The following is a 16,053-nucleotide window of genomic DNA, read 5'->3' as shown; positions in this document are numbered from 1 at the left end:
CATGTATTTACTTTGTTCAATGTTTACTGAATGGTAACTAGATTCCAGATGTTGTGCTTGATTGGTAGTGAAGAACCAGTAATGATCAAGAAGACAAATTATTCATCTTATAGTGGAGTTTACATCCCAACAGGGGAGAGAGTCATTTCATAAATAGCCTCACACACAAAGCAACATTAAAAAATAAAAATTTGTCTAAAGCAGGAGACAACAAACTTTTTCAGTAAAGAGCCAGATAATAAATATTTTAGGTTATGTCAGCCAAAGGATCACTGCTGTGTCTACTCATCTCTGCAGTGGTGGGGCAAAAGCAGTCATAGACAACACATCAATAAGTAAATATGGCTGTGTTCTAATACAACGTCGTTTACCTAAAACAGGTGACAGCCTAGATTTGGTCTGTAGGTTGTAGTTTGCCAACCCCTGCCTTAAATATGAGATAGAAAGTTCTAGGAAAGTATTAAAAAAAGTTTTCCTCTAGAATAAGCAAGGGGTAGCTAGTGAAATTTTTACTGAAGAGTGACATGTAGGGCAAGATTCGTGGAAAATATCTAGATGATAAGTGGGAAATAGTTGGTGTAGAGGACAGTTTTTAAAAAGACAATGGCCATGTTGCCAGAAGTGAATGCCTAACCCTTTAGGAAATTAATGCTCAAGGAAGCCAAGTGACTTACCTAGCGGTATAGTTCAGATTCCAGTCTATGTTACTCTAATTCCAAAACCTTATCTCCGTTCAATCTTACCACACTGCCTCATTGTGAAACACAGAGACATATGGAAACATAATCTCTTTTCTCTTAGGAGTTTGCAATCCATTATAAACTCTTTTTGACTTTATAAGTTCAAATAAAAATTTAAACTTATCTTTGGCAAACCTTTATAATTTCTTGATGTGACAAAGACCAGGAATGGATTCATGAGGAAATGTTCACAGGAACCTTTCTAAAACACATTTGTTATATTCCAAACCACTAGCATCTATACACATAATAGATCACAAAGCAGGCTTTGTAGAGGGACAGAACCCTGTTGGATATTTTAGAATGGACCTTGAGCCCCAATGTCTGGGATGTGATTTATGGATTGCTATGAGGCAGAGCAATGAGAGATTTACAGGCTTGAGGTAAAAAGAGAAAAATAAGTATCTTATAGCTAGCAGCAGTTAATATACTAGAAAAAAATATACTTTTTTCCTTCAAGAATAATTAAATATGTTTTATAAGCATGAAGATACACAGGTGTGAGTTTGTTTGTCACTGTTTAATTTTACTAAAAAATGCCTGTATGTACACTGACTGGCCTATCCCTAATGGACAAATGCCTTTTTATAGCATCCAGACATTTCTGTGATCGCTTTTCAAAATGCTAGGTAAGATTTTTATCTCAAAATATAGTTAAATAAAATACAAAGCCTAATAAAATGCAATAAAGAACCAAGTGATTTGTAAATATTTATTTTCTGTATGAGTTAGATGGCATTTTAATATAGTGTCTTTAGCAGACACATTGAAAAAGAGGCACTACATCTTGACAGAATCAAGAAAAATCTGGTTTTCATAATTAAAGAAATGGAAAAGAAGACAAGAAAATGTCTTGTTCCTTTTATAATGTACAAGCTGGCCTAAATACATGCTTTGAGTGAAGTAAGATTGACTTTAAAGCACATGCTTTTATTCAATTTGATCAGAAAGAACTTAGATGGGTTTGGATACAAACTAAGAAAAGAGCCATAAATGCCAAGAATTTTCATTTTCTAGTTAATTCTATTCTGAAATGAGATTTTTCTTAGCTGTTAGGAAAGAAAAGGGCTATTAACTAGGCATTAACAAGCAATTTCCAGTTCAATTTTGCAGATAAAAATGTTTGATTAAAGATAGTGTCTGTAGATATTTAGAGGTGTTACTAAAACCAAATGTGAGACTTAAAGGGAATTTCCTTTTAGCAGTTTTTCCCTTGTCCTCCATACTTCATTACTTCACAATATAGTTAGAGCTTCTTTTAGACAGATACTGAAGAAGACAAATAAATTGATAAAGTATTTAATGAGTGTTGATTATTGAAAAAACAAATTGAAATCTGTATTTCCAAGATAAGTATTTTCCTTTCAAAGAGAATGTTCTCCTGCATGTTCTCACTCATGAGTGGGTGTTGAACAATGAGAACACATGGACACAGGGAAAAGAACATCATACATCATACACCGGGGCATATTGGGGGGTGGGGGAAGTAGGGGAGGAATAGCAGAGGGTGGGGATTGGGAGGGATAACATTAGGAAAAATACTTAATGTAGGTGACAGTGCGGATGGATGCAACAAACCACCATGGCATGTGTATACCTACGTAACAATCCTACATGATCTGCACATATACCCCAGAGCTTAAAGTATAATTTAAAAAACTAAATAAAAAAAGAGAGTATTCTCAAAGATCAAATATGTATAAAATACAAATATATAATGAAATAACACCACATCATTTGTTTATGTGAGAGAAATGTATCTTATTCAATTTTTCACATATTTGCCACTTTAGATCAAATATTTTGTTCAGACTGTTAATAAAGACACTTGCTTCAAACATAGTGTTTTCTTTACAAAGATTGTTTTATTAACCTATTGGCTATCCATTAGCCAAGCTGGGATGTTTCTAGTTGTGACAATAGAAGGCTAATAATTCTCTAAATGGTTCTACCTTGTCCAGAAATTCTGACACACACATTATGTTTCAAGAAGCCAAATTGTTTTTGGAAAACAAAGATACAAAACGTTACAAGCAGCATTTTTGATCTTTACGTATTTCCCCAGCAACTCATGAGTTACATAAAAATTGTGAGAAATAGAGCCAAATAACCGTGGCAAAATCTTTTATGACTTGAAATATATAAAACATTAATTTAGCTGTTTTCAAAAAACCTCTCAATAGGTTTTATCCCTCTATATTTTCATTCTTCATGCTTCTCTCATTGGTTTATTGTATAATGTTGGATTCGACACAAATGTCACAAAAGAATTAAAAGAAACAGTGAGCTCCTTGGAAAATGAGCCCATGACCTGCTCATCTGTAAATAGGGTCCCATGCCTCGCACCAAATGTGAGACTTGTCTTGCACTGTGCCAGACACACAACTAACATCAAACCACTTACCGCAGGATGGATGAATGAATGAACAACAGATAAGCATCCTTCATGATATGTGGAGGCATTTAATTTTTTCTCAAAGAGGCCAAAGCCCAAACTCCACTCCAGGGTAATTGCAGGGTTGCATGTCTGCTTGTTTGTCTCTTTTTCTTTTTCTTTTTTCTTCCTTTTTTTTTTTTTTTTTTCCCTACAATGGAGTTTCCCTCTTTTCACCCAGGCTGGAGTGCAATGGCGTAATCTGAGCTCACTACAACCACTGCCTCCTGGGTTCAAGTGATTCTCCTGCCTCAGCCTCCCAAGTAGCTGGATTACAGGTGCCCACCACCACGATCAGCTAATTTTTTTGTATTTTTAGTAGAGACAGGGTTTCACCACATTGGCCAGGCTGGTCTCAAACTCCTGACCTCAGGTGATTCATCCGCCTCAGCCTCTCACAGTGCTGGGGTTATAGGCGTGAATCACTGCGCCTGGCTGGTTTATTTTTCTCCTTGTTTCTCTGGTTGCTCTTGCTAACTGGCATGACAATAATAACGATGATACCAATACCAATAATAATAATAGTAACATGTGTTGCCTAGAAATGGACACGGACCTTCCCTGAATATTACAGTGAAGATTTTAATAGGTGTAGTTGAAAATGTTTAATAGATGATCTTTAATCTGACATTTTTGTCTTTGTTTAAATTGTAGTTGAAAACGGTTGAATATACTTTTTTTGTAAATGTGATAATTTGCTAATTATGTGGCCAATGTCAATATCTCTGACTTTATAGGTTTTGTAGAAAAGTTGGTATACAAAACAATAAAGTAACTTATTTCTTCCCTTGAAATCAAATCTTTATTCCTCAAGACCAAAACACATGCTGTGATTATTAGATTTCCTTATCTTTTCTCTCCCATGTGGAAGCTGTAATAAGTCAATAAGTCAATTTCAAGTTTGTTCCTGTTGCTGTCTATATTGTCAGGCCAGGTAACCCTTCCAGCCCCTTAAATAACAGCTAATTCTATTAGGGTGTTCAGCCAGAATCAGGTACATTGGTGACTCCAATGAGCCAAACTTCTAAGTATCCATATCCTTGTGGAGTATCTACAACATGCCTTCTCCAGCTGAATATGCCAGATGTGACAATGTGCTACTTCTGATGGAGCCTTAAAAAGTTCTGGCAGCTTCTCCTTTTGCCCTCTTGGGCTCCCCGAGCTGCCATGTCAAATGTCCTGCTATCTTGCTAGAGAGACCACATGGAGAAATCACGTGGAGATAGCACTTGGAAAGGTATAGGATATAAAGGAAAAGGTTTCATGCCAGCAGACTCATCAGCTAAATATGGACACATGAGCGGACACCTGCATGATCAGCAGAAGAATCACCTGGCCAAGTTAAGCACAAATTAATGACTTGTAATGAAGTAAATTGAATGTTTCTTTAAGCCACTAAGTTTTGGCATGGTTTTTATGCATCAATAGATAGTCCCAAAAAGTCTTAAGAAAGACTTTATGGATGAGAAAGGGATAGCTGAGGAGTTGTGGGAATTAAGGACAGGGGACATTGTATTTTATTCACAGGAAACAATGTAGACATCATTCCTGGGTAAGAAAAGAGATCTGTGTGCTTCAATAAATGGGAAAAGAAGGAGGGAGGGAGAGGGGAGAAGAGTAAGGGAGTGAGGTGGGGAGGGAGAGAGAGAGGAAGAAAAAGAGAATGCACCACAAGAACAAGCAAAATTACTTTAGTTGTTACTGTGTGGAGAGTGGATGGAAGGGGCCGAGGGTAAAAACAGAGACTAGTAAAAAGGATATTGCAATATTTCAGGTGGGAGATGACAGTGACTTGGCATAGGATTAGAGCTGTGCAGCTGGAGTGAAATAGATAGGAAACAGATGTTTTGGAGAAGTAATCAAGTCTGTGTTTTTTTTAAAAAAATAGATTGCAGTGAGATTTATGAGAGTGAGAGGTGTCAATGATGACTCCTTAATTTCTCATGTGAGAAAACAGTTGCCTAAATGTAGCACTTACTGAAATGCAAGGCCCTGGAATAGAGTAGATTTGGGATAAGTTTTATCAAGAGGATGATTCTGAGTGTTAGACCTGCTACATTTATATGAGATGTTGGTGAGATATCAAGTGGAGACATCAAAAAGCCAATTGGATGTATTTTTCTTTGGCTCAGGGAAGAGGTCTGTGGTGGATATAGTATTGAAAGCTACTGGAGCTGAAATAATGCCCTAGTGGAGTGTGTAGAGTACAAATCAAAGAGAATCCAACCTTAAGCCCTGTAGAGCTCCATTTGCTGGTGATTAAGTTGAGGAGGAGAAAGAAAATAAGCGAGCCCAGAAGTAATGATCTGAGAGGGTGAGAAGAACTAGAATAGTATGCTATAGGGAAAGCAAGATAAGAATTTTCAGAAATACAGGAGTTGCTTCTGATGGATAAAGTAAATTGAAAACAGGAGTGTCCACTGTATTTAGAAATATGAAGTTCATGGGGAACTTTTGGAAGAGTAACTTTTGTAATGGAGAAATTCTGACACATTCAATTACGTTTCAAGAAGCCAAACTGGACTGAGTGGAGAGTGGCGTGGATGAGAGACTGATGGTGGAGGAAGAAGCAGCAGCTTGAGCAGATATATCTCTGAGAAACCTAGCTATGAAGGAAGTACAAGAGTTATGTGAGAAACTAGAAAAGGGAATAGGATTGAAGGGTAAGCATTAAGACATTCAATCTACCTTTAACATGAATGGAAAGAATCCAGTTGAGAGGAAGAGGTTGAATATGCAGGATGGGAAGGGAGAAAATGAAATAAATAATGCAGAACACTTGCAGAGAATTGACTTTTAATCTAGTTGTTACCTGACTCTGGAACCTTCTATGACTTCCAAAGGCCACATATGATCATGCCTTAGACTTGTGTACTGATCATGTCTGTGACCTGGAAGGCTTTTCTCTCCCAGACACCTGCAGGGCTCATTTTATCCTTGCCTTCCAATCCTTATCCAAATCCTTTCTTCTCAGGAATGCCGCCCTATGTAAAATTCCCAGCTTCTCTCCTCAAGATTTCCAGTTTCTCACCTTGATCTGTTTTGAAATTTTCTTTCTCATTGTATTTATGACAGCCTGTGATGTAATTAATTTGATATGATCCATAATAGTTATGATCTTTTTATTTACTGTGTTTGATGCTTATGTAATATCTCCTCCCCACCTAGAATTTAACCTCTACCGGTACAGGAAAGTTTGTCTGTTTTCTTCACCAATATGATCCTCCCAGTTTCTGACGTATTTCTCTCCATAGCTTAGGAGACCCTTCTGCTGGGCATTCAGGAGTGTGTTTGTCTGGTGTGAGTTGAGGGAGGTAGTGACATGTTTATACATCGTGCGCTATTTAACAGGACTTGTTCAAACCCTTCCTCACTGTTGTCTGCACGGTCTATTTTCCATTCCAGTTCTTTGACCTTATATGCCTGTGATCCCTACCCACTCACACAGCTAGAACAATCTCCTTTCTTTCCTCCACCCATCCTAATCCATTTCTGCAGCCTCCCAAGGATAACAAGCCCACATTACTCACAGATACCTTCTATGGACTATTTTGTATAGAAAATTGGAACCACAGTATATTAGTTTGCTTTTACACTTCTATAAAAAAAATACTACCCAAGACTGGGTAATTTATAAACAAAAAGATCTAATGGACTCACAGTTTCCCTTGGCTGAGGAGGCCTCAGGAAACTTGCATTCATGGTGGAAGGAGAAGGAGGCACTTTCTTCACAAGGCAGCAGGAAAGACAGAGGGTGGGAAGGGGGAAGAGCCCCTTATGAAACCATCACATCTCGTGAGATTTCACTATCATGAAAACAGCATGGAGGAAACCGCCCCATGATCCAGTCACCTCCCACCAGGTCTCCCCCTTCACCTCATGGGATTACCATTCGAGATGAGATTTTTGTGGGGACACAAGGCCAAACCGTACCCCATAGGATGGATCACCCCAGTAGTCTCATGTGGGCCGTGACATACTGTCCACATCTTATCTGCTGTGTCATCTGCCAGGGTGCCTTCCTCTGGGAGCAGAATCTTAAAGTACAGGTCTTGCCTATTATTAAGTACCTCAGTAAAATGGTGTTGATATGTTTTAAAGGCCCTTTCATCACAACTATAATAAAAAAGTGTTTATTAAGACTGTGTGTGTGTGTGTGTGTGTGTGTGTGTGTGTGTGTGTGCGCATTTTAGAAAAACTGATGGTCGTGTTAACCAAGTTTTTAGTCAAACTCTGAGAATCATCCAAAAGTATCATGAGACTCTCAAAAGCTACAGAAGTAATCGTCATTTGTCGCCCCTCACCTGAGAGAGAGACAATTTCAAAAACATCTCCCTTGACTCATTGATTTTCTTAGCCCTTAAGTTTCTTGCTTATTTCTCTAATATATGCATAAGTTTATCTCCAAAATAACAAAAACTGAGGACTTAATAATATTGGATCTTGGATCACACCACTTTCCTCATCTTGGTTGACCTTGTTTTTTCTGACAGTCTATGTTGGAAAGACAAGAAACAATGCTTATTTCAGTGTTGCCCTAAAACTTGTGTGTGTGGCCAGAGGGGGGCAGAGAGAGACTAATTATTATAAAGACTCTCTCACGGTGCATGTAGCCCAATCTAAAAGCAGATGATGTCTTTCCAGACAGTGGTCTGGTCAAGAGAAGAGCCAATGAGCAGAAAGTAAAGGCTGCTCCTTTTTAATTTTTTTTTTTTTTTTTAATTTTTGCGGGTACCTGGTAGGTGTGCCTTGCTCTTGACCTAATGCTGAAGGTAATGCACAGCAAGAACCTGGCCTCCCTTTGCCTGAGCCCAGCTGATAAATTGGAACAGGCATGCCTGCATTCATTTAAGCAACTTTGTTCAAAATTAAGGGAGTGTAAGTAGAAATAAATGATTTTGAGCCTTTCTTCTGGGGGAAAAAAAAGCCTTCTGGTAATAAAAAGAAGGAAAAGGAAATGAATGGGGGTGGGGACAGACTTCTAGGGAATCATTTATAAAAATAAAAATGGAAATTAGAAAATTTGTGTAAAGTGTGAAACTCTGTGGAGAGCTACACAACCTAAAAGGCAAAATCGGGGGAAGGCAAGTCTAAAAGCGTCCTCGCGGGCATGTGAGATACGCTAAACATACCCTTCAAGGAGGGGGTCAACAGTCACGGGGAAGAGAGCCCCTCTCTTCCGACTTGAGTAGGTTTGTTGTCTAACAAAACTTTTTTGGCACCTTGTCAAGGAATACATTTTCTCGGAGTTGAGAATTTAATCTTTTTTAAAAATGCAACATGGAAGCCTTTAGGTGAATTTGCTGTTTGCAGGAAGTGCTCCAGTGGCAACCAGGGCCATTGTTTTCTGTATCCCCAAGTGGGGTCCAAGTCTGTGTTGAGGGTTCATTGAAGGCTTCTCCTGAAGGGTGAGAGGAAAGGGATGTTGATATTCTTTTGGCAGTGGTGAGTGCCACTTGGGAAAAGCATTCCTGGGAGAGGCGACCTGTGGTCCTCATATTAAGTAGAGCTAATGAAAAATAGACTCCAGCCCAAAGAAAGCTCTGGGAGTGAGCTTTCAATAAATGCGAAGAGTGGCTAAGAGAGGGCCGTGCCTGAGCTCTGGGATTAGGGAATGTTCAAAAGAAGGGAAGGAGTATCTGTTCCTTTTCTTTGACAGTGAAATAAAATGATCAAGTAATCTGTGAACATCTGTGCCTATTTTACTGTAAGAGCCAGACTTGGTAGGGTACAAAGCAGGAAACCACTGAATCACGCTCATCACCGATACTGTCAACCCACTTTACTGACTCATCTTTTCTCATCCCTGGACAAAACCTGAGCCAAGTATTTTGGCTTTTCTGGTCTCATTTAGGTTATAAATGAACAGTGTTGTGTTCAATCTAAAGCAAACTTTAACTTCTCATTCAGCTTAAAATTTCTCCCATCCCCGGCTCTGGCCCAACTCAGGCTCTCTGGGATGTGTAATGGATGTGGGTACCACAGCAGAGTTTTCTCCATCATGTTCTTCCACCCTTTCTCCTTCTTGCTCTGCCTGCAACACTTCCTGGGCTGGAGGTGGGAGAGGAAAGAAGCAGGGGTGCTCTCCCGCTCCACCGTCCCCGGGTTTAGACAATGCCCACTCTGGGCTGGCTGTGACCTCTTCCACAGTTTTCGTGCCTGTGTCCACCGTATGTAGGCTCTTGCCATTGAAATTTCCAGCTTCTGGAGGAGGGGGAATCTTTTTGAACAGGTTCCTCTCAGGGCAGAACAAATCCAGCTTCCTCATTTGTTATCCACTGGACCTTGACATATTTGGGGAGTTGAGCTGCTGCCACTCCTGCACTTTTCTTTCTTTTTTTTTTTTTTTTTTTTTTTTTTGAGATGGGGTCTTGCTCTGTCACCCAGGCCTGAGGGCAGTGGCATGATCTCGGCTCACTGCAACCTCCCCCTCTGGATTTAAGTGATTCTCCTTCCTCAGCCTCCCGAGTAGCCAGGACTAAAGGTGCTTGCCACCACACCCAGATAATTTTTGTGTTTTTAATAGAGACAGGGTTTCACAATGGTGGTCAGGCTGGTCTTGAACTCCTGACCTCATGATCCGCCCACCTTGGCCTCCCAAAGTGCTGGGATTACAGGCATGAGCTACTGGGTCCTATCTCCTGTGCTCTTCATTGTGCTAAGGCTGGGAACTCCAGCATGCCGTTTGCTCAAGCAAGCTTTTCTAGGAAGCACCAGCCCCTGGGCCCTGTAGACTTCTACAAAAACAGAACAGCATCTCCAATTGCTCTCTCCTGAGCTCTGTACTGGGCTTCTTGAAATGGAAAAGCAGAAAAAGCAGCAAGGGTCCTACAAGAAAAAGGAGCAACTTCCTCTTCTGACAAGTGCTTCTAGTCTTGAAGTCTCTCTCATTTGATGGGAGGTGAAGGCAGAAATATATCTTTTCCCAACCCCATTTCTCTATATGTGTGAAGCACAGTGATGCACACTCTAGAACTCTCTGCAGAGAAATCCCGTATCCCTACCATCTTCAGTCCCTCTACTGCTTTAGCTTAAAGTGAGAGGTGAACTAGGTCACCAGATCATTTCATACTCAGCTTTGAGTCTTTAGCCAAAATTCCCAAGAACGAAAAGGCCACCTCTGTGTGTTTTTCTGCTATGTTTTCAAACACATATGCTGCACACAGAAGGGAAAGATGAGCACGGCTCACAGCCTTCAAGGGCTTCATGGAAAGGGCGAAATTTAAACTTACAAGTCGAGTCTGGGTGAGTGGAAATGTGAAAGGAGAGTGTGTGGTGCATGGGGTCTAGCTTGAGAAATGGCACAGACACATGAATGGGCTGAGAAGATTGAATGGATGTAGTGAGACCTGAAGAAAGAATTCTGCAAGGCCAAGGTAGTATGCTTAGTGGCAAGGAAAGTGCTATTGTGCTTTGTTTGGCAGGAAAGTAATATGGGAGGAACAGTGGTTTAGGAAGATGATGGAGAGCTATGCAACGGAAGATAGATACTGATATATCTCGCCCTGCACCTTATCACAGTCACTTGTACAATGTTTAAAAGCAGATATAACTCTGGGCGCCATGGCTCTTGCCTGTAATCCCAGCACTTTGGGAGGCTGAGGTGGGCGGATCACAAGGTCAGGAGTTCAAGACCAGCCTGACCAACATGGTGAAACTCTGTCTCTACTAAAAATACAAAAATTAGCCAGGTGTGGTAGCAGGTGCCTGTAATCTCAGCTACTCAGGAGGCTGAGGCAGGAGAATGGCTTGAACCCGGGAGGCGGAGGTTGTAGTGAGCTGAGATTGCACCACTGAACTCCAGCCTGGGTGAGCTAAGATTGCACCACTGTGCTCCAGCCTCCGTGACAGAGTGAGACTCTATCTAAAAAAAAGGCATATATAAAAAAAGAAAAAAAAGAGCCTCCAAGTGAAAGAGCTTCAGGTGGCTATGAGGTGTGTAGCCTTGATAAGAGGCATGGTACAGGATCGAGAGAGCCTTGAAGTGGGGACCTTGTCTGTCTTGTTTGCAGATGTCTCCCAGGGACCTTAAACAATGCATAGACAATAATAGATATTCAATGAATATTGATTGCATTACAGTGAATGCATTTTGGGTTTGGAGGCTGGAGGCCTGAACATTAATTAAAAGGCTGTGACAGGACTCAAGGGGCAAGTGTTGAAACTCTCGAAGCAAGATTGGAGGAATATTGGAGAAGCAATTGAAGCATAGAAATAGTTTCATTCTTCAAATACTTATCCTATTCAAAGAAAGTTGGGAAGGCAGATTAATGTAAGAGTTTACGACAGAAATAGAAATAGCGGAGACAGTATTGAAGCAGGTATGTTTTATAGGTAGAAACGTGATTAGATTATAAATGAGATAATTCAGGCTTAAATAAGAAGACCTAGGAAACATGAATACAGAAGTCCTTGAAACCAGGATTTAAAAAAAAAAAAATGTTATTAAAGACTGAGCCTGAAGAAAGGAGAAGAAAAAGCTAAGAAAAAAATCAGCTTTTATTTGTCTTGCTGTGTTCGTCAAACAATTGCTGTGCATCAAACAATATATAATGCTCTTTAAATACACTGGTTAATTTCACCCTCATAATAAATGCGTAGTAATGATGAATATTATCCTCCGTGTTCAAATAAGGAAGTATTTTGTCCAAGGTCATATGGCTGGTAATGTTGGGCCCCAGCCAGTTTGACTGAACTTGGCCACACTTGGCAGGTGGAATAAGTATGGGAGAGGTGGGCAAGGTCCAGTCACAGCAGAATGAAGATGTGGAATAATTAAAATCATGTTCTCTGGGAGTTGAAAGGAATAAATGATGAGAGGATTCAAGCCACACATTCAAAGAAGGTTAGAGAGAACGAATAATGAGGAGAAGACCTGCTGTGTCAAAAAGGTCACTCAGAAGAGCCACCTCAGGAATTCTGGGGGAGAGGGTGGGATTTTTCAGACTGTGCCATGTTCATCCTTGAAGAGAAACAGGGAGATTGGAAGGTTCTGTCCAAAAGGCATAGCAGAATCAAGGGGGAATTTTCAGATTTGTGAAGTAAAATATGTTTGAAATTCCCAGAAATGGAGTCTACAGGGAATAAAAGATTCAAAATGCTAAAGGCAAAAGTAGTTGAAGGGATAGGTCTTTGAAGGGGTGGAGTGTGGGAGAATCCTACGCATTGATGGACATTGGAATAAATTGTGTAAAAACTCTTAGGATATATTGCAAACAAGTTCAAATGGTTCAAACAAGGATAATCTTAAGAGAAAAAAAAACCTGTATCAAAAGAAATTTCTCACAGAAAACCAAACTGGAACCATTGACTTACACATAAACAATTCACAGCTATGAATAGCATAGCCTGCCCAAGAGCTTCAGATGGAAGATGTTGGATCTGAGATAACCTTGATTTTATTGTGCCAGCAAATAAGTTATCCATGTAAATCCAGCAGAAACTCTTCCAAGCAACCTCCACTTAAGCTCATTAAGTGAACAAACGCTCTCCATTTCCTCCAAAAATGTACAGTGACTGATGCTCATTCTTCTTGAATGTTCTGGGCTCAAAGGTGCATTCAAGGACGCCCTCTCACTTGAATTTCTACATGTCGGTTGAAATATTTAGCAAGAGTCAGTTATGAATTTCTCAAATCTGTTTCTATCAGATGTTCTCTATTGCAACTGTGTAATTTAGTTAACTGTTATATAACAGACTAAATATGCATGTGAAAACAATCGTTTCTACTAAAGCCAATTTGGAAGACTTTTTTTTAAAGATTATTGGAGTTGGGGATTACTTCCCAAATTAGGACACAGGAATTAGGCAGATGGGGATTAAAATGTCAGTGTTACTACTAATAAAACTAAGATAGGCATCGGGAATCCAGTAGTGACACCATTGGGTTCCATACACCTATCTCGGTTTTATTAGTAATAACACTGGAGCATCATTCCAGAATTTCAGAGGCCTGCTTGTGGAATAATAGATAGCTCTGGACAACTGGTGGTATTCACCGCTTATCCTTGTGAAGAGGCAGGAAACGTGTCTATCCTAGGTTGGGTTCATAAGAGAGAATTTATCTCGTCTGAGCCAGTCCAGCTGCTTCTCCCCAACTCAGCCATATCTTTCCTTCTGCTGCCTAGGGGGAAAAGTGGTCAATAGGGCTAACTCTAAGTGATTTCACATGGAAACAAGGCCAGGGAAGTGGAGACCCTGCTGGTAAAGCCAAGTCACACACAGACATATATAAACTCTATATATTAGGTATAGGCAAGACAACTATCAAATACTTAGGGAAAATTATTAAAATCCGGATAGAATTTAGACTCAGATTGAAGTTCCAATTCAACTCTAGAGAAATCACAGCCATAAATTATAGGCAACTTCTGAGGAGTGTGTTTAGTACAGGAAAAGAAGAACCCTAGAAGCCAATTCAGTGAACTCCACTCAGAGAAAAGCTCTTGACTCTATGAAACATTGACAAATAGATGCGTATGAATATGTTTTAAGTGGTAACAAAATATTAAGCTGTGAATCACTTTTATGATTTATCCTTTTTAACTGACTTTCTAAAGTTAAACAACTTCACTACTGGTTTCAATCACATTAGACAAGACAGCTTCTCAGTGGTCAGAAAGCACTTTGCTTCTCAAGTTATTTGTTGCATTCATAAAAAACTAGCATGGTTAATGTATCACCTTGAACTATAAAGGGAAAACATTGTCACGTGATCAACACTAAGATCATTTATTCTTTTTGTCATTCTTTCAAAACCATGGGGCTATCTTCTTTTGCCAGGTACTGTGATAAAAATGAGAATTCATATGACTTAACCTTAATCTCGAATCATCCAAATTTTTGTATTTGGGAGTGTTTATTTGATAAACCATACTATGCCAGTATAGTAGCACAAGTCTCCTGAAAAGCAGATACCGATACGCAATGAGATGTGCAAGGACTTTATTAGGCGAAATACCTCTGAGAGAAACGGGGAAGGAGCAGAGAGGTTGGGAGAGTTTCAGACTCTAATATTTTTGCCTAAATTAAAGTGAAGGAGGGAGAGAAGGAGGCATCTTGCAGTCTAGAGAAGGTGCAGCGAGGCTGCTGGGAGTTAGGAGTAGTAGTTCTCCAAGGGAAAGCCAGGTCTCCCAGGAACTGACTTGTCTCTGTATGCCGCCGTGCTCAGTTATTGGCTGAGAGTCACCAGTGGGAACCCTGGCCTTGGAGCTGAGGCTGTGATGAATTTCAGAGCTCAGCAGCTGGGGCCCATTGTTATTTACATTCTTTGTAGTTGATCTGAGAGGTGCATTCTCATGGCCACTGCAGCCAGGTCCTGAACATTAAAATTTAAAGTCTAGATAACACATGCTCATTGTGGGAAACCAGCAAACACACAAGTAAACAATGTGTTCCCTTTGTTTCTTCCTCCCCTTTAATCCATTCACTTCCAAATTATCTTTGTAGAATGCAAAGCTAATCATTTTTCAGACGCCGACTGCCTTCAACAGAAACTCCTTGATTGCTGCTTTCTCTCCTGCCGTTGGCCCTTCCCTTAGCCAGACGTTGCCGTATCCAGTTCCTTTCAGGTCCGTTTCCTCTGTCATTGGGTTTCTCATCCTTGAAATGCTAAGGTTTAAACAGCTGCCACCTCCTCTCAGAAGGGTTCTGTTCTTCTTTTAATCAGGTTCTTCTCTCTGTATTTCTGCCTCACCTGTAATTACTTCCCAGATGTGTCTTTTGGCTTACTTGGTGTTCCCTCACCTAAGACTGTGAGCACCTTGAGAGTAAAGAAAGGTTTGGTTTATCAGGATTTCCAGCACCCAGCAGTGTTTGAAACATGGTAGGTGCTAAATTGCTGGGTGACTGCTAAACAAATGAGTGAACATGCAGGTGTGCACCCCTTGGCAGTTTGAGAAGACAAGACATTCTTTGCATGGAATATCGGGAAAATATACTATTTAGTGATGGTGGTTATGACTCCCATTTTGTCTGAAATAAGTTATTCTAGCTATTACAGCTTATAGTAAGAGTGGCCCTTCCCTAAAGAAAAACAATGTGGATATACCACTCTGAACTTCATTTCTATAAAGTGCTTTGCTACAACATTCCATCCAAATCCTCCCAGCTTCCTTTTGATGACTTAAACCTCTTCTAGCTTTGACCCTGTGAGTCCCAGCTCCTCTGTCACGGTGAGTGGTGGTTCCTATCTTGCTGGGGAGGACACTAAGGCAGATGGCAGTTAGGCGACTCACTAAGTAAGCGCCATCATTGCAAATGACAGTCAGTAATGGAGCTCACGACCCCCAGTTGTCCTCTGTACTCTACCTGCCAGGTCATAATTTTCTTATAAGCCATGGATGCTAGGCAATGGGAACTAATGATATGAATGTTTCCTACTGACCAGCATATTCCTGGTCCTCATACGCTTTGCCTGTCAGCATCAGTTGAGAAAAAGATGGGGGCCAGGGGAGGTAAGGCAGATTGAAGCACAGTCTGTTGATGTGATTCCCATAGAAAGTCGGCTGTATTTATGAAGGCTTGTATTTAGGACCTTTTAAGGAATTTCAATTACTTAAATAAAGCACTGGCTGGGCACAGTGGCTCATGCCTGTAATCCCAGCACTTTGGGAGGCTGAAGTGCGTGAATCACTTGAGGTCAAATGTTCGAGACCAACCTGGCCAACAGGATTAAACCCCATCTCTACTAAAAAAGTTACAAAAATTAGCCAGGTGTGGTGGCAGGTGCCTGTAAATCCAGCTACTCGGGAGGCTGAGGCAGATAATTGCTTTAACCCACAAGGCAGAGGTTGCAGTGAGCTGAGATCATGCCATTGCACTCCAGCGTGGGCAACAGAGCAAGACTGTGTCTCAAAAAATAAAACACCTTATTTAATT

The sequence above is a fragment of the Aotus nancymaae genome, unplaced genomic scaffold, assembly GCF_030222135.1.
Source record: "Aotus nancymaae isolate 86718 unplaced genomic scaffold, 86718_ANA_hifiasm-v0.15.2.pri h1tg000006l, whole genome shotgun sequence".
NCBI classification, from domain to species: Eukaryota; Metazoa; Chordata; class Mammalia; order Primates; family Aotidae; genus Aotus; species Aotus nancymaae.
This window is presented reverse-complemented; position numbering follows the sequence as displayed.